General features: G+C 50.0%; 1 protein-coding gene and 1 long non-coding RNA gene across 2 annotated transcripts in view; one reads left to right on the top strand and one right to left on the bottom strand.

The window, feature by feature from the left end:
• The window catches only part of LOC128703523 (uncharacterized), a 586,091-nt gene that overhangs the window by 492,439 nt on the left and 71,820 nt on the right, over positions 1-21,832 (top strand). The window lies entirely within an intron of this gene.
• Positions 15,217-15,694, bottom strand: LOC138855420 (uncharacterized). Its single transcript, XR_011394657.1, has 2 exons — positions 15,658-15,694; positions 15,217-15,505 (listed from the first exon to the last, which is right to left on the bottom strand). It is a non-coding gene; the product is annotated as an uncharacterized lncRNA (long non-coding RNA).

Raw genomic sequence — 21,832 nt, 5'->3', positions numbered from 1 at the left:
GTAGAACAAGTAGATCGGGGAGACTATGGAGGGAACCAAAGAGGTCTGAGAGGGGAAGGGAGTATGAACCTGGAGAGATGTGCGGCAGGGAACAAGAGTCCTGCGGTGGAACAGGAGAGGAAGGTGACTGGGGAAGAAGTGGGGGGGAACAGGAGAAACGAGGACCACACGAGGGGGCTGAAGCTCCCCCTTTGTGTGAAAGTTAGAAACTGGGTGAGAACTAGGCACCGAGGCCGAAAAGGAATACTGCTGGGGAATTATTAGCACCAGAGGAATGGGAAGAGACTTGGGCTTAGGAGACAGTTTCAACTTCGCAAGAGAAAGGCACAAAGATCGCCCACCTGCCTCATATGTGGGGAAGTCGGACACATAGTTAAAGATGTGCAAGGGGCAGAGGCGCTAGAAGAAACTAGTGGAGCCTCAGCACCTGGAACAGGTGGCGAAGTGTCACCAGCAGGCATAGGAATAGGTAAGGAGGTGGGGGTTTCAGAGGGTAAAACCGCAAAAGAAGTAGAGAAGGGGGTGATCCTGGAAGACACGGCACTAGAGGAACTGGTAGGCAGGGGCAACGCCAAGGTTGGAGGTCTCCTAGCTACTAGAGAATAAGGAACAGGGGTAAGATTCCTTTGAAGGCAGAGCCAAGAGACAGCCATAACATAAGTAAGGCCTTCACTCTCCTTAAGGCAACGAATTTCACATTCATTAAGATAGACCTGCCATCGGCAGGAAAAGAAGGGTGAGTTTCGTTTCAATTAAGACAAGTGGGGGAAAGACTGCTAGATGTATCAGCATGATACATGGCACCACATACCGGGCACTCTGCCACAGACCTGCAGTATTTAGCTGGATGTCTGAAGCACAAACGATTTCGACACTGTTGGGGTGTAGGGACCACTTTACGGACCTCAAGGCGAAATAAACAGAGGACGGGAGTTCGCAACAGTCAAAGGTTAAGTGGGTGATGTTATTGGGAAAGTGCCTTCGCTCGTGAGTGGGCAGAACATATGTATCTACTTCGAGAATTGGATGGTCCTGAAAGGCTAATTGCAAGAATTGAGAGGATCATTCTTGTGAACTGTGAAAGGGATGTTATCAATGGACGTATGATAGGAAAGATCATGAGCTTGGTTTACGTTCTGAACAGTAACGATGTGCACACCGCTCAGAAGAGTGTGAAGGATATATTTTGGCCTTGTCATAAAAGAGTTTTACCGATTCTGTGGTCTGAAAGATATTAGTTGGAGACGTTGACTTGACTTCCAGGAAAAGCATTTGGTCCACTCTGTACTTGTAAACATGGTGCATAGAGGAAGTGGGTGTTGTGTAGGTCGTTTCTGGGTCGAATGAGTAGAAATCGAAGGACCGTCGTCAGCTAAGGGTCTGGAACATTTAGTGTAGGACCGTGGGCGGCCCCAACTGAGGCAGGTGGGCGATCCAAAGTCCGTTGCACCATATGTGGGGAAGTCGGACACATAGTTTAAGATGTGCAAGGGGCAGAGGCACTAGAAGAAACTAGTGGAGCCCTGGTGATGAACCAGGTGCTTCAGCTTCTTCAGTACCCTCTTTAATAGTGCCCTGGTTATCAAAGCTTATGTCATGGATGAAGAAGGTGAGTAGGGCAGGTGGTTTTGTTTGTGGGTGTGGGTTTGAGGGGGACCTGCCTAGTGTGGGCCGGTTGGCTTGCTTCAGTGTTCCTTCTTTCTATATTCTATGAGTAACAGGGGACTTGCACATTGATAGGGGGGGTTATCGGTCCTTGTTGCTTGGGTGGCTCTGGGGATGGTAGGGCAAATATTTTTGTTGGTGGGTTGGTTTTGACATAGACCTGCCAAGAATGGGCCAGTAGGCCTGTTGCAGTGTTCCTCATTTCTTATGTTCTTATGTTCTTACTCGGAACAAATCTGATTGCTCTGAACCTTTCCCATTTTTCCAGACATTGCGTGACTGATCTGAACATTGCTTTCCTATATGAATATCAAAATACATAGGTAAGGCAAAGGTAAGACATAGGTAAGACATAGGTAAGACATAGGTAAGACATCGGTAAGACATCCCAAAGAAGAACAGCATGTCTATCATCATGTATCTTACCTATAATTCAGAACATAAGGAGGTTAGGTTAGGTTAGGTCAGGTCAGGTTAGGTTAGGTTAGGTTAGGTTAGGTTAGGTTAGGTTAGGTTAGGTTAGGCCAGGTCAGGTCAGGTCAGGTTAGGTTAGGTTAGGTTAGGTTATGTCAGGTTAGGTTAGGTTAGAATAGATTAGGTTAGGTCAGGTTAGGTCAGGTCAGGTAACAGGACAAGTTGATAAATTAGACACATGTGCAACTCTTGGGTTGCACATGTGTCTAATTTATCAACTTGTCGGTTCTCTGAACCATTCATCTACAAAACAGGACAAGTGTTTCCTTATGTGGGTCTTAGATGATGTCCCGCTGTTGGTCCATCCCTTTAAAAATTAAGGTCAGTTATAACAAAAAATAAAATAAAATGGAAAGATTAGGTTAGGTTAGGTTAGGTTAAGTTAGGTTAGGTAAGGTTCGTCAGGAAACAGGACAAATGTTTCCTGACGCGTGTCTTAGTCAAATGATGACCCACCTTTGGAGCTTTTGATGATCTGACCGGGCCCTTCCACTGGCTTACCGGTCCGCCCCTTTAGAAATTATGGTCATGTTGAACCATTTTTGTAGTAATAAAATGGAAATTCTATTTTATTCTATTTGATTTGCCAGTATGGATCCCGGCCCTGGTCTCTTCCAATTTGGTGACTCGGCAATGGCTCCCCGGTAAGGAAGTGTCGTTTATCTTTCCTTGTACATGCATGACAGTTCTTCGGCGGGAAGGGGGACTATCTCTCTGGCTCTATGGCGAAATGATGTACCAAAAGCTAGTGCGCACTAACAGCGGCCAGTGTGCTGTGCAATGTAGACCCAAAACAGGCCCTCACAGCGACTTCAACAGGGGGGGGGGTGACGTGCACTGACTGGGAATAAGGTGTCCAAGTCTCTGACAGCTAAGTACACAAGATGTGCTGCCTCATCCTCCCGGGCTTGCCCCACTGGAGTCATTGGGAAATGTCTACGGTGAAGATAAGATAAGATAAGATTTCGTTCGGATTTTTAACCCCGGAGGGTTAGCCACCCAGGATAACCCAAGAAAGTCAGTGCGTCATCGAGGATTGTCTAACTTATTTCCATTGGGGTCCTTAATCTTGTCCCCCAGGATGCGACCCACACCAGTCGACTAACACCCAGGTACCTATTTGCTGCTAGGTGAACAGGACAACAGGTGTAAGGAAACGTGTCGAATGTTTCCACCCGCCGGGAATCGAACCCGGGCCCTCCGTGTGTGAAGCGGGAGCTTTAGCCACCAGGCCACCGGGCATCGTAGCCAGGCAGTCTAACAGGTAGTGCACCAAGGGTTTCGGAACCATTTGGCCACAATGGGCACAGAGCTCCCCTCATGCCTGTTCAACAATCCGCTCAGTGGTGGGATACCTTAAGTGTAGGTGGTGGACATGCACCCTCAGTTCTCTGGTCTGCATCCGAATACTTGGAGGGGGGCGCCCTGTGGGTCGTCCTATCATACCAGTGGAGGCTCCGTGAATCCCCATAGTCAGGGAGTGGGCGCCTGGTCGCACTGGCAGCCCACAGCAAAATCTGGCTGAGGCTGATGGAGATTACAGCACGTAGCTGTGCCTCGAGGGTTGTGGTCCTTGCAGCCTCATCTGCGGCATCATTGCCAGGGATACCCACATGGCTCGGGATCCAGTTGATGGTGGCCCTGTGACCCTGGGCCATGAGCATCTGCAGGTCACACCGGATGGATGTGATTAAGTGTATGTTGTCCCTTGGCTCTCTGTGCATAAGTGCTTGGATCGCTGCCTTGGAATCAACGTGGATGACAGGGGGATGCTGATGGTCTGCAAGAACATGCTGCAGAGCTTCTTGGATGACAAAGAGTTCAGCCTGGAGGATGGTGCAATGGTCCAGGAGGCACCAACCTGCTGTCAGATTGCTGTGGAATATCCCAGCAGCTGTGTGGCCTGCCACTGGGTCTCTGGAGCCATCGGTGCAATATGGCACACACCCTGGGCCTTTTGCATCTACAATGCTAGCCGAGGCAAGTCGTTGCAGAATGTGCTGGGGGCAATGCCTCTTGCTGCCTGGTAGGGTTGTCCAGCACACCGCCAACAGCTCTGGTGTCCAAAGGGGCTGCACCATGTAGTTCGCTGCCAGTCTGTCGCAGCCTCCCGCCTGGAGCAATGTCATGAGTAAGAGCTTCCATGTGGCATCTGCAATCGACCACATCCATCGGCGGCCGGGGTGCATTGGAATGACCTGTTCCTGGTGGACCCGTAAATCCCTAATCAGTTTGTCAGTCCCTGGGCGTTGGAGGTACTTTGCAATCCTCTTGGCAGCTACAAGTTGGATCCTGTCTTCAAGGGGTTGCAACTGCGTCTCAAAGTTCAGAGCCAGTGCATTGGCCCACCTAGGAGCCCCCATGGGCTCGTACAGCTGTGTTCTGGATCACACAGAGGGACTTGATGTTTGTGGGTCTGGCATAAACCAGAGCAAGCTCTCCATAGTCAACGAGCGAGCATATTGCCTGGATGTAGAACAACTACATGACCTCGAGGCTGGCCCCAACCCTAGGGTTGACCATGGCACTCAATGCCCTGACCCTCTGCAGGGCCCTGTCTTTGATGTGGTGCACATGTTTCTGGAAGGTGAGGCGCCTGTCAATGTAGATGCCAAGGTACCTATAACTGTGAACTCAGTACAGGTTGATGGCCAGGACCCACATCCTCTGACTAGGTTTCCTGGTGTGAAGGATCATGGCTTTGGATTTTGCTGCAGATATCTTGAGCCCCAAGTGACAGCAAGTGGAAGCAGCAGGTCGAGGTCCTCCTGGGCATGCTGCAAAAGCCGGCGCTTCCTAGGTACAGCAAGTGCCAGGTCATCGGCATAGCTGACTAGGAAGGTGCCTGTGGAGAAAGGCAGACACACCAGCTGGTGCATCAGTACATTCAACATGGTGGTACTAAGCACCCCGCCCTGTGGAGTGCCATTGTCCAGGGACTTGAGAGAAGAGGCATGCCCCTGGAAGTGTACCTGGGCCCTCCTGTCATGGAGATAGGAACGAAGCCAAGCAAGCAGCCTGCCCTTAACCCCCCTGTGGGCTAAGAGTGAGAGGATGGCAGGTGCACTGGCTACATCAAAAGCTTTCTCAAGGTCGAGGAAGACAACAATATGGGCTTGGGTATCTAACCCAATGCTGGCCAGTAGGGTGGTAAAGCTTTCGAAAGTGCCCACTCCTCTGGTGAAGCCATAAAGGTGTTTATGAGGAGGGCCAAGCTTCCACCTCAGGTCCCCAAACACCATCCTTTCAAACACCTTCGAGATGCAACTGGTGAGGGAGATGGGTCTCACATTGCCAGGATCCCCAGGCCTAGGAATCGGTATGTCAGCCTCCTTCCATATGGCATGCATGACCAGAATGGCCAGACCGAGTGATCATGCCATAGGTGATACCATCATGCCCCAGTGCAGTGTCCCAATGAGATGTGAAGGCTGCCTGGAGCTCCTGGTCGGTGAAGTCTTCATCCATGACGTCTTGAGCCTGGCATGCCACCTGGATCACCATCCTCCTCCTCGGAAGGTGGATGGCTTGGAGATTCCGGAGATCCTGAGGCAGTTGAGCCATGGCCACTCTGGAGGTGAAAAAGTCTGGAAGGACTCCTGGATGATGGCTTGAAGTTCCATTGAGCCCTTCCTGTCCAGTAGGACCACGCCCAGCATCCACGACAGGAGCTGTCTGCAGGTGCCCCTGTCCTCTGCCGACGGCAGCAGGCGACAGAGGAGCGCTGAGATAATCCCGATGGTTTTCTTCAGTCGAGTGGGAAATGAGTCCATCAATACCTCTGTAGGCGTTGAGCCGGACGACACGTCGAGTCGGGGCTGATTCTCTGGGTATGTCTGGTTGGCTGTCGACACTGCAGCTGCATAAGCCAGGTACACCCTGGGTCTGGTCTGAGTGGCCATGGGCTTCTGGGTCCCCTGGTGGGGAACCTCTGCCTGACTCTGGCCACTCGCAGGAGGGGCCTGCTCTTGGGAAGAGGTCTGCTGGTGGGATGGCAAGAAATGATGGTGCCCAGCTGGGACCTGCTGGGCAGTGTTCCTGGCCAGTGGCTGCTTTTTCCAGTGATTATGTCATCCTGGCCACCATGCCGTCTGACCCCGCAGTTGACCGCGTTGCTGCAAGCCAGTGCCTGCCCCCTGATGCCACTGCTGGGAGCCCAGTGTCAGGAACTCGCTGGTATTGCCCTCCTGTGGTATCTGGGGTACTGCAGTTGGAGCCCATACTGACTGTTGCTGGGTGGTTTAAAGGCTGGGTGGCATCGGGTCGTTCCGATGATGAACCTGCTGCCAGTGCTGCACTATCACAAGACAGCTCTGGTTCTAGGCATGGTGCCTCTTTGAGCAGTTGGCACACTTGGGGTCTGGCCGAAGGGCCTCGCAGGTTGGCTGCTTGAGGATTGCAGTGCAGTCCTTCGAGTCGTGTGCCTTGCTGCACACACCACTCTTCTCTCGCTGGCAGGTGGCTGCAATATGATTGAACCCCTGACAGCTGAAGCATTGCAGTGGGCCTGACAGGTATGGTCGGGTCTTGAATCTTCCCCAGACCCCAAGGTCCAGGTGCATGGGAAGTGTACCTTTGTGGTGGATCAGCACCTGGAGGGTGGGCACCTTGTTTGCCGTGGCAGTGAGTTGCTCTGCCTTGACAATATTGGGCACTTCCAAAATGGGGTTCAGTGATAGGGGAACAGGTACGTGTAAGAACACCCCCTTGTACACCTTCTCCCAAGCAACCAGTTCCATCATGCTGGGATGCGTCACAACCAGCCCCCTCAACCCCTTGTAAGAATCTTTGTCCCGAGGAATGACCAGAACCTTGTTCCTGAGAGTGAACTCGCAGCAGAACTTGAGGTGGGGTAAACCTTCCAGATACCTCACAAACCCGTAATTGGGAACCTTGAATTTGTTGAAGGCCCTGGTTGCTTGTGCCCGAGCAGAGCAGGAATTCCTTCTTCCACGTGGAGTCAGCCAGTCCCCATCCTCTGTGGAGGCCGATGCAACTGGGGTGGGTACCTGGGATGGCTCCATCATTGCCAGTGGAGGAGCTACAGCCTCCTGGTTTCCTTCCATGACCCCCTATGGCCATCTGGGGGTGCAAGTTTTCTTGGGTAGCAGCTGCCAACTGATCTATGGTGGATCGGCAGTTACAGTAGCCTCCACTGCATCCTTGGCCTTCTTGATGGGGGCTCCCACCTGCCCCACATCGCCCTCCGACCCGTCCCCGCATTCCAATGAACATTTAGGCCGCTCTCCTGGGTCTGACATGGTGACTGTAGGTGTGGGGACAGAACCAGCAGCGGAGCTGCTGCCCGTGACCTCACAGCCGCCCACACTGGGTGCAGAGCTGTGAGGCTCAGTGCCCTGAACACAGTCCAAGGATCACTAGAAATGACCCTAATCTGTGTGTAAATAACACAGATGTATATTCACAAGTGAACACAACACACTCTCTGTTCTCCAATCTCCGTCCACACCTTTGTCGAATGTTGCACTGTGAAGTGAATAAAATGGAAATTATTATTATTAAAGATTCGCCGGTATTCTCCCGGCCCGGGCCTTTTCCAAGTGGTGGCCCGGCCTTGGCTCCCTCTTTAGGGAGTGTTCTATTCTATTCTATGTGATTCGCCGGTAATCCCGGCCCGGGTCTCTTCCATTTTGGTGACCCGGCATTGGCTCCCCGGGTAGGGAAGTGACATTTATCGTTACTTGCACCTGTGTGGCAGGTCTTCAGCAGGAAGGGGGGGGTACCTCACCGGCTCTATGGCCAGATGACGTACCAAACGTTAGTGTGCACTAACAGTGGCTGGTGTGCAGTGCAATGGAGGCCCAAAGCAGGCCCTCGCAGCAACTTCAGCGGGGGGGCGGATGACATGCAAGGACTGGAAGTAAGGTTTCCAAGTCCCTGACAGCTAAGTACACAAGATGTGCTGCCTCATTCTCTCGGGTCTGCCATACAGGGGTCATTGGGAAGTGTCTACGGCGAAGGGGCATCGTAGCCGGGCAGTCTAACAGGTAGTGCACCAAGGGCTGCAGAACCATTCAGTCACAATGGGCACAGAGCTCCTCTCGTGCCCGTTCAACAATCCGCGCAGTGGTGGGATACCCTAAGCGTAGGCGGTGGATATGCACCCTCAGTTCCCTGGACTGTGTCCGAAGACTTGGAGGGGGCACCCTGTGGGTCGCCCTGACATACCAACAGAGGCTCCGTGACTCCCCAGGGTCAGGGAATGGGCGCCTCGCCGCACCAGCAGCCAACAGCGCAATCTGGCTGAGGCTGATGGAGATCGCAGCATGTGGCTGTGCCTCAAGGGTTGCAGTCCTAGCAGCCTCATCTGCAGCATCATTGCCAGGGATACCCACATGGCTCGGGATCCAGTTGATGGTAGCCCTGCGACCCTGGGCCATGAGAGTCTGCAGGTCACCCCGGATGGATGTGATTAAGTGTATGTTGTCCTTTGGCTCTCTGTGCATAAGCGCTTGGATTGCTGCCTTGGAATCAACGTGGATGATGGGGGGATGCTGATGGTCTGCAAGAGCATGCCGCAGAGCTTGTTGGATGGCAAAGAGTTCGGCCTGGAGGATGGTGCAATGGTCTGGGAGGCGCCAACCTGCTGTCAGATTGCTGTGGAACATCCCAGCAGCTGTGCGCCCTGCCACTGGGTCTCTGGAGCCATCAGTGTAATATGGCACACACCCTGGGCCTTCCGCACCCACAATGCTAGCCGAGGCAAGGTGGTGCAGAATGTCCCGGGTGCAATGCCTCTTGCTGTCTGGTAGGGTTGTCCAGCTCACTGCAAACAGCTCTGGTGCCCAAGGGGGTGGCACCGTGTAGTTCGCTGCCAGTCTGTCGCAGCCTCCCACCTGGAGCAATGTCATGGGCAAGAGCTTCTGTGTGGCATCTGCTACCGACCACATCCATCGGCGGCCGGGATGCAGTGGAATGACCTGTCCCTGGCGGACCCGTAAATCTCTCATCAGTTTGTCAGCCCCTGGGAGTCGGAGATACTTTGCAATCCTCCTGGCAGCTACCAGTTGGATCCTGTCTTCAAGAGGCTGTAGCTGCACCTCAAGGTTCAGAGCCACTGCATTGGCCCACCTAGGAGCCCCCAGCATGGCCCGTACAGCTGTGTTCTGGATGACACAGAGGGATTTGATGTTTGTGGGTCTGGCGTGAACCAGAGCAAATGCCCCATAGTCAACGAGGGAACGTATTGCCTGGATGTAGAACAACCTCATGACCTCGAGGCTGGCCCCAACCCTATGGTTGGCCATGGCACTCAATGCCCTGACCCTCTGCAGAGCCCTCTCTTTAATGTGGCGCACATGTTTCTGGAAGGTGAGGTGCCTGTCAATGTAGATGCCAAGGTACCTATAACTGTGAACCCACTCCAGGTCGATGCCCAGGACCCGCAGCCTCTGACTGGGCACCTTGGTGCGAAGGATCATGGCTTTGGATTTTGCTGCAGATATCTTGAGTCCCAAGTGACGGCAGGTGGAAGCCAGCAGATCGAGGTCCTCCTGGGCACGCTGCAAAAGCCGGCGCTTCCTAGGTACGACAAGTGCCAGGTCATCGGCATAGCTGAGGAGGATGGTCCCTCTGGAGAAAGGCAGGCACACCAGCTGATGCATCAGTACATTGAACAGGGTGGGACTAAGCACCCCGCCCTGTGGAGTGCCGTTGTCCAGGGTCTTGAGAGAAGAGGCATGCCCCTGGAAGCGTACCTGGGCCTGCCTGTCCTGGAGATAGGAACGAAGCCATGAAAGCAGCCTGCCTTTAATCCCCCTGCGGGCCAAGAGTGAGAGGATGGCAGGAGCACTGGCTAGCTCAAAAGCTTTCTCGAGGTCAAGAAAGACAACAATGTGGGCTTGGGCGTCCGACCCAATGCCGGTCAGTAGAGTGGTAAGGCTTTCGAAAGTGCCCACTCCTCTGGTGAAGCCATAGAGGTGTTTATGAGGAGGGCCAAGCTTCCACCTCAGGCGCTCCAACACCATCCTTTCAGACACCTTCGAGATGCAACTGGTGAGGGAGATGGGTCTCACACTGCCAAGATCCCCAGGCTTAGGAATCGGTATGATGTCAGCCTCCTTCCATACGACAGGGAGTTTGCCAGCTCGCCAAGTCTGGTTGATGACTCCCAGGACAGCTGAATGTCCAGAATGGCCAGAGCAAGTGATCATGCCATAGGTGATACCATCATGCCCCGGAGCAGTGTCTCGATGAGATGTGAAGGCTGCCTGGAGCTGCTGGTCGGTGAAGTCTTCATCCGTGACATCCCCAGCCTGGCATGCTGCTTGGATCACCATCACCCTTCTAGGAAGGAGGGTGGCTTGGAGGTCCTGGAGATCCTGAGGCAGTTGAGCCATGGCCGCTCTGGAAGTGAATAGGTCCACCAGACGCTCTGCCTCCGTTGCGGGATCTGGGTGCAACCGAGCCACACTGCGACGCTGCCCATTGGCCAATCGTAACTTGGTCCAAATCTCAGATAAGGTGGAGGAGTAGCTGAAGGAGGCACACCACTCGAACCATTTAGCCTGCCGGACCCTGTGTGAGAAATGGTGTGCATGCCGCACCACTTCCCTGAGCAGACGCATGGACTCAACCGTGGGATTACGCTTGTGCATCTTGCGTACAACATTGATGCGGTGGTTCTGTTCCCTGATGTCCTCATTGTAAAACCACCAGTCACGTTTATATGACCCTCCGCCTGTAATCTTAGGTATTGCTGCCTCAGCTGCACATGTGAAGGCCACCTGCAAGCTTTGAGCCGCCTCATCTGGGTCTTCTGGAAGGGGAGACTCCGCCCACCAACGCTCAATGACCTTCTGGAAGCACTGCCAGTCGGCCTTTTTTAGATTCCATCTGGGGGTAGGTGTGGGGAGCGGGCACCGCTGGACCATCAGCGTAGTGACCACTGCAGAGTGATCACTGGTGAGACGGGGGTGGACCTCCCATCTCGCGCTCGAGAGCAACCGCCTAGAGATGAGTGTGACATCCAAGCGGCCACCATAGTGATGGGTTGGCTCACCATTATTGAGGAGGGCGATCTCAGGGACCTCCTCCAGCACAGCCGCAAGGTGCCTCCCAGCTGCGTTGGTAGGAGAGACAGAAGAATGTATTGGGTGGTGGGCATTGACATCCCCAGCCACAACAAGACCCTCCCGTGGGGCGAGTGCTGCCACCTCTGAGATGTCAAGGGTGTACCGAGAGCTTCTGTAAATATTGTAAACCACGAGAGGTCCATCCGCCAGGTGTAGGGTGACAGCCTGAACCTCTACGCCCTCCCCACAGTCGATGGGGTCAGTGGAGATTGAATGAGGGATAGTGGTCCTGACGTAGATTGCCGTGCCCCTGCCAGTCCCTTCCAGGCGTTGAAGGTAGGCAGAGAATCCCGGAATATGTGGCTGCATTTGACGTGACAAATCGTTGAGTGTTTCCTGAAACAGGAAGACATCAACCTCATCCTGAACTGCAGCTTCAATCACTAAGTGAATTTTCCGCTGCAGCCCGCAAATGTTCCACTGGAGGATCTTCAAGGGCCGCAGAGGTGGCTCACTGATTCCATCTCTGCCTGGGACTCGTCGTCCGTTGTTGGCGACTCCGGGGCCTCCTCCATCACAGACTGGAAGGACTCCTGGATGATGGCTTGAAGTTCCATTGAGTCTTTCCTGTCCAGTAGGACCACGCCCAGCATCCATGACAGGAGCTGCCTGCAGGCGCCCCTGTCCTCTGCCGACGGCAGCAGGCGACAGAGGAGCGCTGAGATGACCCCGATGGTTTTCTTCAGTCGATCCGGAAAGGATTCGACCATTACCTCTGCAGGCATTGAGCTGGACGAACCGTCGAGGCGGGGCTGGGTCACCTGGTATGTCTGGGTGGCTGTCGACACTGCAGCAGCATAAGCTGGGTGCACCCTGGGCCCAGCATGAGTGGCCATGGGCTTCCAAGTCCCCTGGCGGGGAACCTCTGCCTGTCGCTGGCCGCTCACAGGAGGGGCCTGTCCTTGGGAAGAGGCCTGCTGGCCGTATGGCAAGGAATGTTGGTGCCCAGCTGGGACCTGCTGGGCAGTGTGCCTGGCCTGTGGCTGTTTTTCCCAATGATTCTGCCTTCTTGGCCACCTTGCCATCTGACGCCGCAGTTGACCGCGCTGCTGCAAACCAGTGTCTGCCCTCTGATGCCCCCGCTGGGAGCCCAGTGCTGGGAACTCGCTGGTATTGCCCTCCTGCGGTATCTGGGGAACCATGATTGGAGCCCATGCTGACTGATGCTGGGCAGTTCCAAGGCTGGGTGGCGTCGGGGCTGTCGGGTCGTTCCGATGACGAACCTGCTGCCAGTGCTGCACCATCACAGGACAGCTCCGGTTCCAGGCATGGTGCCTCTTTGAGCAGTTGGCACACTTGGGCGCTGGCCGAAGGGCTTCGCCAGGTGGATGTTTGAGGATTGCAATGCAGTCCTTCGAGTCGTGTGCCTTGCTGCACACACCACACTTCTTCTCTCGCTGGCAGGTGGCTGCAATATGATTGAACCCCTGGCAGTTGAAGCATTGTACTGGGCCTGACAGGTATGGTCGGGTCTTGAATCTTCCCCAGACCCCAAGGTCCAGGTGCGTGGGAAGTGGACCTTTGTGGTGGATCAGCACCTGGCGGGTGGGCACCTTGTTCACCGTTGCAGTGAGTCGCTCCGCCTTGACAATATTGGGCACTTCCAAAATGGGGTCCAGTGGGAGGGGCACAGGGACGTGTAAAAGCACCCCCTTGTACACCTTCTCCGAAGCAAGCAGTTCCACCATGCTGGGATGGGTCACAACCAGCCCCTTCAACTCCTCGTAAGAGTCTTCGTCCCGAGGAATGACCAGAACCTCGTTCCTGAGAGTGAACTCGCAGCGGAACTTGAGGTGGGGGAGACCTTCCAGATACCTTACAAACCCGTAGTTGGGAACCTTGAATTTGTTGAATGCCCTGGTTGCTTGTGCCCGAGCTGAGCGGGAACTCCTCCTTCCACGTGGAGTCAACCAGTCCCCGTCCACTGTGGAGGCCAATGCAACTGGTGTAGGGACCTGGGATGGCTCCATCCTTGCCACTGGAGGAGCTACATCCTCCTGGCTTCCTTCCACGACCCCTATGGCCATCTGGGGGTGCAAGTCTTCTTGGGTAGGGGCTGCCGACGGACCTAGTGGCAGATTGGTAGGTACAGTAGTCTCCACTGCATCCTTGGCCTTCTTGGTGGGGGCTCCCACCTGCCCCACGTCGTCCTCCAACTCGTCCCCGCATTCCAAGGAACGTTTAGGCCGCTCTCCTGGATCTGTCATGGTGACTGTAGGTGTGCGGACAGAGCCAGCAGCAGCGCTGCTGCATGTGACCTCACAGCCGCCCACACCGGGTGCAGAGCTGTGAGGCTCAGAGCCCCAGTCGGGGCCCGTAGCCACCCTCTCGTGGCTCACTGCTCTGAAGCACTGAACACAGTCCAAGGATCACCAGGAATGACGCTAATCTGTGCATAAACTAACACAGATTTGCGAACACAACACACACTGTTTTCCAATCTTCGTCCAGTCGATAATCCTTATGAATTCTCCGATGTCGCTTCCTTGAATTGTGCAATGTAAAGAAAATGGAAATTATTGTTTTCCAAGTTATAACAGAACAGTATCTCAGATGATATATTTAAATATTTTAGTGTTAGTGTATTTTATTCAAACGATGATTTGCATTGTTAATGGGCTGTGTTAAATCCATTTTTTGTTAGTTTTATTTGACGATTTGTGAAAAATTTTTTTGTTAAAACTCTTAACACATGTTTTAAATGTGCTGAAGCTGGTTTTATTTATAGGGCGACTATTACAAGCTTCATAAAGATCAGTTTATGGTTTTTCACTAATATAAGAATGTAGATTTAATCTACCATGATGTAATCTAAAGCTCTTATGACTTCCTCTTCTAAACCACCCATGTCAAGACTTAAAGCACGCAGAACCGCCACCCCAGTCCCTCCCACCCTCAGTACCAACCTACCTAACCGACCCCTGACGTCTTCTAACCCTTCACAAAAATAAACTACATAGAACGCTGTGTCGTCCCCTCCACAAAAACCACACACCCCTCCCTCTACTACTCTCCTGGTTCTTATTATGGCCCCTGACGGCACGATACTATGCAAAAAACGAAACAATGTCATGCACCCTAGGCAATAATTTCAGCTTGATAAATCTATACCAAATGTTTCTCCACAAGTACATGAGGAACAAACCCTCAACAGGGGCAACGCACTTACCCACCAGTAGCCTACACAAAACCTGTATTCGATACACAAAACCCGTATTCGAATGTTTCTCCATTCCCTAACCAACAACAAGGCCCCTAGAACAATTTCACATTCCCTCAATTCAACGCCTCCATACCACTTCTTCAACCTCATATATACCTGTTCTATATTTCCCACCATCACGCCCACACGCAATACCTCCCATCTGAGAAACACACATTTAGCCCTCCGTCTTAGATCCATCAATCCCAACCCACCCTGGCACACCGGTAACATAACCTCTCTTCTTAACCAATCACAACTTAATCCCCACAAAAATTTAACCACCCTTCTCAAAATTCCCACAATCGCCGTCCCTGTAATTAGGAACACAGCCGCAACATGCCAACCCTTACTATACAATAAAACATTTACGACAATCACACGTTGGGCCAGAGTGAGATGCTGGGGTCTCAAAACACCCAGACGTCCCACGATCCTTCCTAACAACCTATCCGAGTTTTTCTCACGCACCATATCCATGTCATCCTTGTATATAATACCACAAACCTTTAGCGACACCACACACTTTTTAACAACATTACAACTCACCTTACCCCCTCCCTTTCCAAGTGCCCAACCCCATGATCATTGACTTCTCACTGTTTACCTTCATACCCGTGGCATGTTCAAACACTTGCACAACATCTTCCAATACTTTCATAGACATCCTTTCACGAACCAAAACAGTCGTATTGTCAGTGGAACGCCTTCCAACTGAACAAAAGAAATTAATGGAAAAATAAATAAATAAAGAAATAACTTAAGAAAAAATGAGAAAAATGATTTTTGAGAATTTTACTTAAAATTTAAATAAATAAAAAAAAATGGCCTTCAGTTCTTTTAGTTGGGCAGGAGTAGGTATGGCCCTGGATAGTTCCTCTGATGTTATTTATGTAGGTTATCCTGGGCAGATGGTAATCCGATGTTCTGGAATCTCCTACCACTTGGATGGAGCACAAGTAGAATAGGTAAGGGCCGGTAGAAGTAGAATAATGTTAATAAGTATTATTAACATACGTCTTGCCCCTTTATCTGGCGTCTATCCTGGAAGACCACGCCAGGAACAGAGCTGGTAAATAAGAGAAAATAAAACTGGTTACCCATAGTCATGATAATATAACATTTAAGAAAGAAAAAGAATGATAAATGCCAAAATCATTACTGGTAACCAGCAAACACTAGAATAGAACAAACAGTAATACTCCTGGTAGATCACCCTACCTGATTAGGAGAAGAGTGGAGGTGAAGTGACTCTCCAAACTTCAATCCACACCAGGTAAGGTCAATATTACCAGGAGTAGAAACTTTAACAAATCGGACACCAGGAACTAGTTTTGCCCCAGCCCGCCAGAGAGGGGGGGGGTGTGTGCGCGCGCAACGTAACTCTCTAATGGTTCCTGGTTGCCCGAACAACCTTAACCCCACTTACACCTACTTTTCCCTCACACGTATCATCTACATAACCTATTAATCCCGGCCAAAGCGTCCCGCCCTCAACCCCACCCTCACCCCGGGTACTGACAGTGTGTTCAACCATTCTATAAAAGGGGTCCTGAAAACACTCAAATAAGATCTGTTACATGGGACACCCGTGCCTGAGACCTCTACCCATCGCAAATTCCCTTCCCATACACCCATTTATTTGTACCCTCATTTTTGCTCTCCTATACAGTGTATTTACCCAATCAACTATTTCTTCCCCATAACCTTGTCTCCTAAGTATAACCTGCAGTGCATGCCTTTCCACTCTATCATAGGCTGCCTGACAGTCCAAAGCCAGTAAAGCCACCCCCTCTGCCCCCTCCTTTTGACTCCACAAAACTTCTCAGAATCCCCTGTCCTTCAATCATCGACCTTCCGGGCAGCCCAAACTGCGATTTCGAAACGACCCTCCCCACTACACATTTAACCCTATTACCTAAAATTTTTGCAAAAACCTTATAGTCCACACATAGCAATGATATTGCCCGATACTCCTGAAGGGTGGGCTGCCCCTTACCTTTCGGGACCAGCACCACAACTGCTGTAGTCTGGTTATCTCCCAACTTACCCTTCTCCTTCATACAATTAAATAACCTAACCATGAAATTTCCTATCAACGCCCAATGCTGTAAATAAAATTCCACCGGTAGACCATCAATACCTGGGGCTTTTCCCTTCCTCGTGCCCTGTAAAGCAATCTCTATTTCCTCTGCAGTAATAACCTCACCCAAAGCCGTCCTATCACTATTACCTAAATTGTACGTTGCATATGTACACACCCTGTCTAACTCCACATCACCCACACCCCCACTTGTTCAGTACTTTTCATACCACATATCCGCATGTCCCCATCGCCTCATTTACCTCTAATCTCGGGATAGCCGTCAGCGCCTGCCTTTGCTTTTGATGTCGCAACACACGCTGACGGCTTGTCTCCCCCACAAAACTTCTTCTAACCCTGCTTGCACTCTTATCACTTGAAACCGATCATTTTGCAATGTTTGCAATCTCCCTTTTATGTCAACTATTTCGTCCATGGGAAAAACACCACCAACCATCCCATGCCCATAACAACCTCTTAATCGACCCTCTAAATAATTCGCAAGCCCATATTTTAAATTGTTTATACGTTTACCCTCCCTCACATAATACTTTCTGATCCTTTCTTTAGTCACGTAATCCCACCATGTTACAATGTCATCCACCTCCTGAGCTTCCTTATAAAGCTCTTTCCAGAGAATAGAAAAACCCTCCAAACCTTCTTCATAACTCAACACACTAATGTTCAATTTCCATTAAGTCCTATATATTTCCACCAGCTCCTCCCACTCTACTTCCACCACTACAGCTCTATGATCCGACATAGCCACCTCAACGGTATTAAAAGATTTTACAACAACCCCTTGAGAAAGATACACTCTAACCTAGCTGCATATCCCCTCCTAACAAATGTATGTTCTGTTTCCCACACCCCCATTCCAAACGCATCACGTAACCTAACATCCCTCAGCAAATCCCTTAGAGTTACAAACATATGTCCTGCCCCTTTTGGTTCTACGTCAGCCGCCCTAATAACGCAATTCCAGTCACCCTTCCCCCTACTATTGCTACTTCCGGAAGTGCACACAAGAAATAGACAAGAACCTCGTACACAAAATCCTTCCTTACCTGCATGCTATTCTCCACAGGCTCATACACACTCACAAAAGATACATGCTTACCCATCCACGACCCATCTATACACAACACCCTCCCCCCTCACTTCTCTGCAAAACAAACAGGCTCGTCTCCTTTATTAAAATACCTACACCACCTTTTAAACGGGTAGTTGGCAGGGTCATTACTTGATAACCTGCTACCTCTAACACTTTACCCTCCTTGAAATTATGTTCCTGGAGGAACACAACATCCACTCTATATTTATTAAGAAACATACTCAACCATTCTCTCTTTATTCTGCTACATAAGCCATTAACATTGACAGTTATACACCAAAGGCCTTTTAAATTTTCCACCTCTGCCTCTTCTCCTCACTCTTTTCACCACTAGAATTAGTATTTCTGTATGTTATCTTCACAATACTTCTTTCCCCCCTCCCTTCTTCCAATGTCTCCTATCATGACCTCCCCCATCGCCACCTCTTTCCTCTCCTACCACCCCAGTCTGCTTCCCAGACCTCTGCGCTGGCGTCAGTACATCATCCGAGTCTGACGTAGCTGCCCGTTTCCTTGTTACAATCATGTCCCCCATAACATGGTCTGGGGAAGCCTCACGGTGAACCTCAACATCCACCTTACAATGATTTATTAATTCCACTGACTTCTCAGTCACATCATCAATCCCCAAATTCTCATATCGTTGATAAGCTGGAAGCGATAACTCTCCAGCTACTTTTTGCTCAGATGTAACGTCCTCCTCAGGCGGTGACAAGGTCTTCAAAACTTCCTCCAATTCTTCCTCTATTTCCAACACCATCCCTGCAGAAGTCACTGAAGGAGATTCTGGGGCAGGGAACTGAGGGGGAGGACTCACTCCCAGTCCTAAAAGCTTGCTCCACCATCTCACTCTACAAACGACCACGCCCTCCCTCAGGTGATTGATCCTCACCTGCTGCAGCTATGTGGTCATACTCACCACATAGGCGACACGTACGCCTTTGCCTGGGATACAAAACCATCACCTGTGTCTTGAATTCTTGAAGATAAACGTAAGACGGTATGGGATGTCTCAATGTCATTTTAAGGTTAAAAGCACCTTCTGACAAACCTGTGTAGGCGCCCGCTACCCACATACCATACTGGGCAAAATGAACTGTCCCATATTTCTCGAAGACTTTTCTAATATCAGCTTCATCCGCCTCAAAGGGAACGTTACGTAACTTTATCCAGGTATAATGCCTGGAAACATAACTCATTCTCACACGTACAGCAGGTGTAGCATCAAGACTCACGTCTTGGAAACGATTAACCAACGATTCATATACCGTTGCAGTGAGCAGTTTCACGAAGATTCTATGAGCTCCATTTAAAGCCACTCCATATAATTCTCCATCTTGAATTCCATACGTCTCTCTGATGATCTTGGGTAAGAGAAACTGCGCTGAACTAAGCTCAATACCAACAGTATTAATCCAGCGTCTATGACAAACCGCCATGTTGACAGCAGTAATTTTCCTGACATATCGTGGGTGATGAGGGGGAAAGGGGTTAGTGAATGCGAAGGCGCGTTCTTGCGATAACGTTTTATCGTACGGAACAGGTGGGATCAGGTATTTTCGGAAGGATTTAGGAGGCTAACGTTAGAAATCCTCATGAATCAGTGAATGAATATGAATGTACGAATGGTAAGGTTCTTTTTATTTATGGGATTTAAATTGGTTGAGTGTAAGTCAGTGGGTAATAGCGGGCTCGTCTCCTGGGGGAGGATGAGAGTGTGGTGAATGTTGGTATGGATTGTGTTTCCTGGTTGTCATGGATGTGTGGTTGTGGAGCTTTAAGAGCTCGTTGATACTTATTGTTACTTTTGTTTAATGAATGAAAGTGCAACCCAGAAGGTTTTGTCATATATTTGGAGGTGTTCCTGTCTTGTAATGACCCGATTCTTGAGTCATATGTTTTTAATGGTATATGTAATTGGTTATGTTTATTATCGGTTATGGGGTCATGATATGTGTTAGATTTTTGTAGATTAAAATATTTTTATATACTCTTTTGTTTGTGTACATGTATGCATATGCATGGGTATTCCTTTTTTTGTGAAATCAGGTTTTTCTTTTGTGTTACTCTTGTGTTACCCCAATGGAAATAAGTCACTCTGTCTGACTTTTTTGGGTTATCCCAGGTTCTCTACACATATGCTGCTATGTATGATAATTCTATGTAACTGTATTTGTGTATACCTGAATAAACTTACTTACTTACTTACTTACTTACTAAATATCGTTTTGAGCCTTTGTTAAATGTTAGGCACTAGTACATTCCTAATATGGGTATGTTAATGTTGTTTTAAAGTTATATGTGATAGGTTAGCACTCTGTTACTGGTAGTTGTTTTGAGACTTTTGTTGTAAGCTTTTGTTTATGTATTGTCATTTTTTCAGAGAGGTTATAGAGCCATTGTTCTGCGAAGTTTATGTTGTTATGTTTTTATGTCTGTTTATATTCTGGAATTATGTACTGTTGTACTGTTTTTAAATAAAATATATATAACAAAATATATGAGACTCACCTGACCCACCTGACTCACCTAACTCACCTGACCCACTTGACTCACCTGACCCTCCTGACTCACCTGACTCACCTGACTCACCTAACCCACCTGACTCACCTGACCCACCTGACTCACCTGACCCTCCTGACTCACCTGACTCACCTGACTCACCTGACCCACTTGACTCACCTGACCCACCTGACTCACTTGACTCACCTAACCCACCTGACTCACCTGACTCACCTAAGTCACCTGACTCACCTAAGTCACCTGACTCACCTAAGTCACCTGACTCACCTAAGTCACCTGACTCACCTAAGTCACCTGACTCACCTAAGTCACCTGACTCACCTAAGTCACCTGACTCACCTAAGTCACCTGACTCGCATGACCCTGCTGACTCACCCGACTCACCTGACCCACCTAACTCACCTGACCCACTTGACTCACCTGACCCACCTGACTCACCTGACCCACCTGACTCACCTAACCCACCTGACTCACCTGACTCACCTGACCCTCCTGACTCATCTGCCCCCCCTGACTCACCTGACCCTCCTGACTCACCTGACTCACCTAGCTCACCTGACTCACTTGACTCACCTGACCCACCTGACTCACCTGACCCACATGACTCACCTAACCCACCTGACTCACCTGACTCACCTGACCCTCCTGACTCACCCGAACACCATTACTATAACGACCTCTAATTTAATGCAAAAAAATTACTGGCATGGTCTACCCAGTTTTGATTTAATTATACTTAATTATTTAATTATATTTAATTATGTTTTAAGGATTATTCCCAGCTCCTGGGCTCTTTTGAGATCCTAGTTGTTTACCTGTTCGGCTTTCCAATTGTTGTTCTATAGCTCTGGGGCCTCTTGAATGGGCGACTACTTCGTATAGATGAGTTGGAATATAGTTCCAAGGTATATAGAAGGATTGTAACAAGACGATTGTAAACAAACCAGGGTACGGGTGGGGTTAGTTTTACGTACCGCGGTTAATGTAGAACGGTGGTTTATGTCGAGCTATGGTTTATGTAGATGGAGTTGTGGTTTATGTAGATGGAGCTGTGGTTTATGAAGAGGGAGCTGTGGTTTATGTTGATGGAGTTGTGGTTTATGTAGATGGAGCTGTGGTTTATGTTGATGGAGCTGATGTTTATGTTATGGAGCTGTGGTTTATGTAGGTGGAGCTGTGGTTTATGCAGATGGTTCTGTGTTTTATGTAGAGGAGGCTCTGGTTTACGTGGATGGAGCTGTGGTTTATGTTGATAGGGCTGTGGTTTATGTAAATAGAGATGTGGTTTATGTAGATGGAGCTGTTGTTTATGTAGATGAAGATGTGGTACATGTAGATGGAGCTGTGGTTTATGTAGATGGGGCTGTGGTTTATGTAGATGGAGCTGTGGTTTATGTTGATGGAGCTGATGTTTATGTTATGGAGCTGTGGTTTATGTAGGTGGAGCTGTGGTTTATGCAGATGGTTCTGTGTTTTATGTAGAGGGGGCTCTGGTTTACGTGGATGGAGCTGTGGTTTATGTTGATAGGGCTGTGGTTTATGTAAATAGAGATGTGGTTTATGTAGATGGAGCTGTTGTTTATGTAGATGAAGATGTGGTACATATAGATGGAGCTGTGGTTTATGTAGATGGGGCTGTGGTTTATGTAGATGGAGCTGTAGTTTATGTAGATGGA

Source organism: Cherax quadricarinatus, chromosome 93, assembly GCF_038502225.1.
Source record: "Cherax quadricarinatus isolate ZL_2023a chromosome 93, ASM3850222v1, whole genome shotgun sequence".
Classification (NCBI taxonomy): Eukaryota; Metazoa; Arthropoda; class Malacostraca; order Decapoda; family Parastacidae; genus Cherax; species Cherax quadricarinatus.
This window is presented reverse-complemented; position numbering and strand designations above follow the sequence as displayed.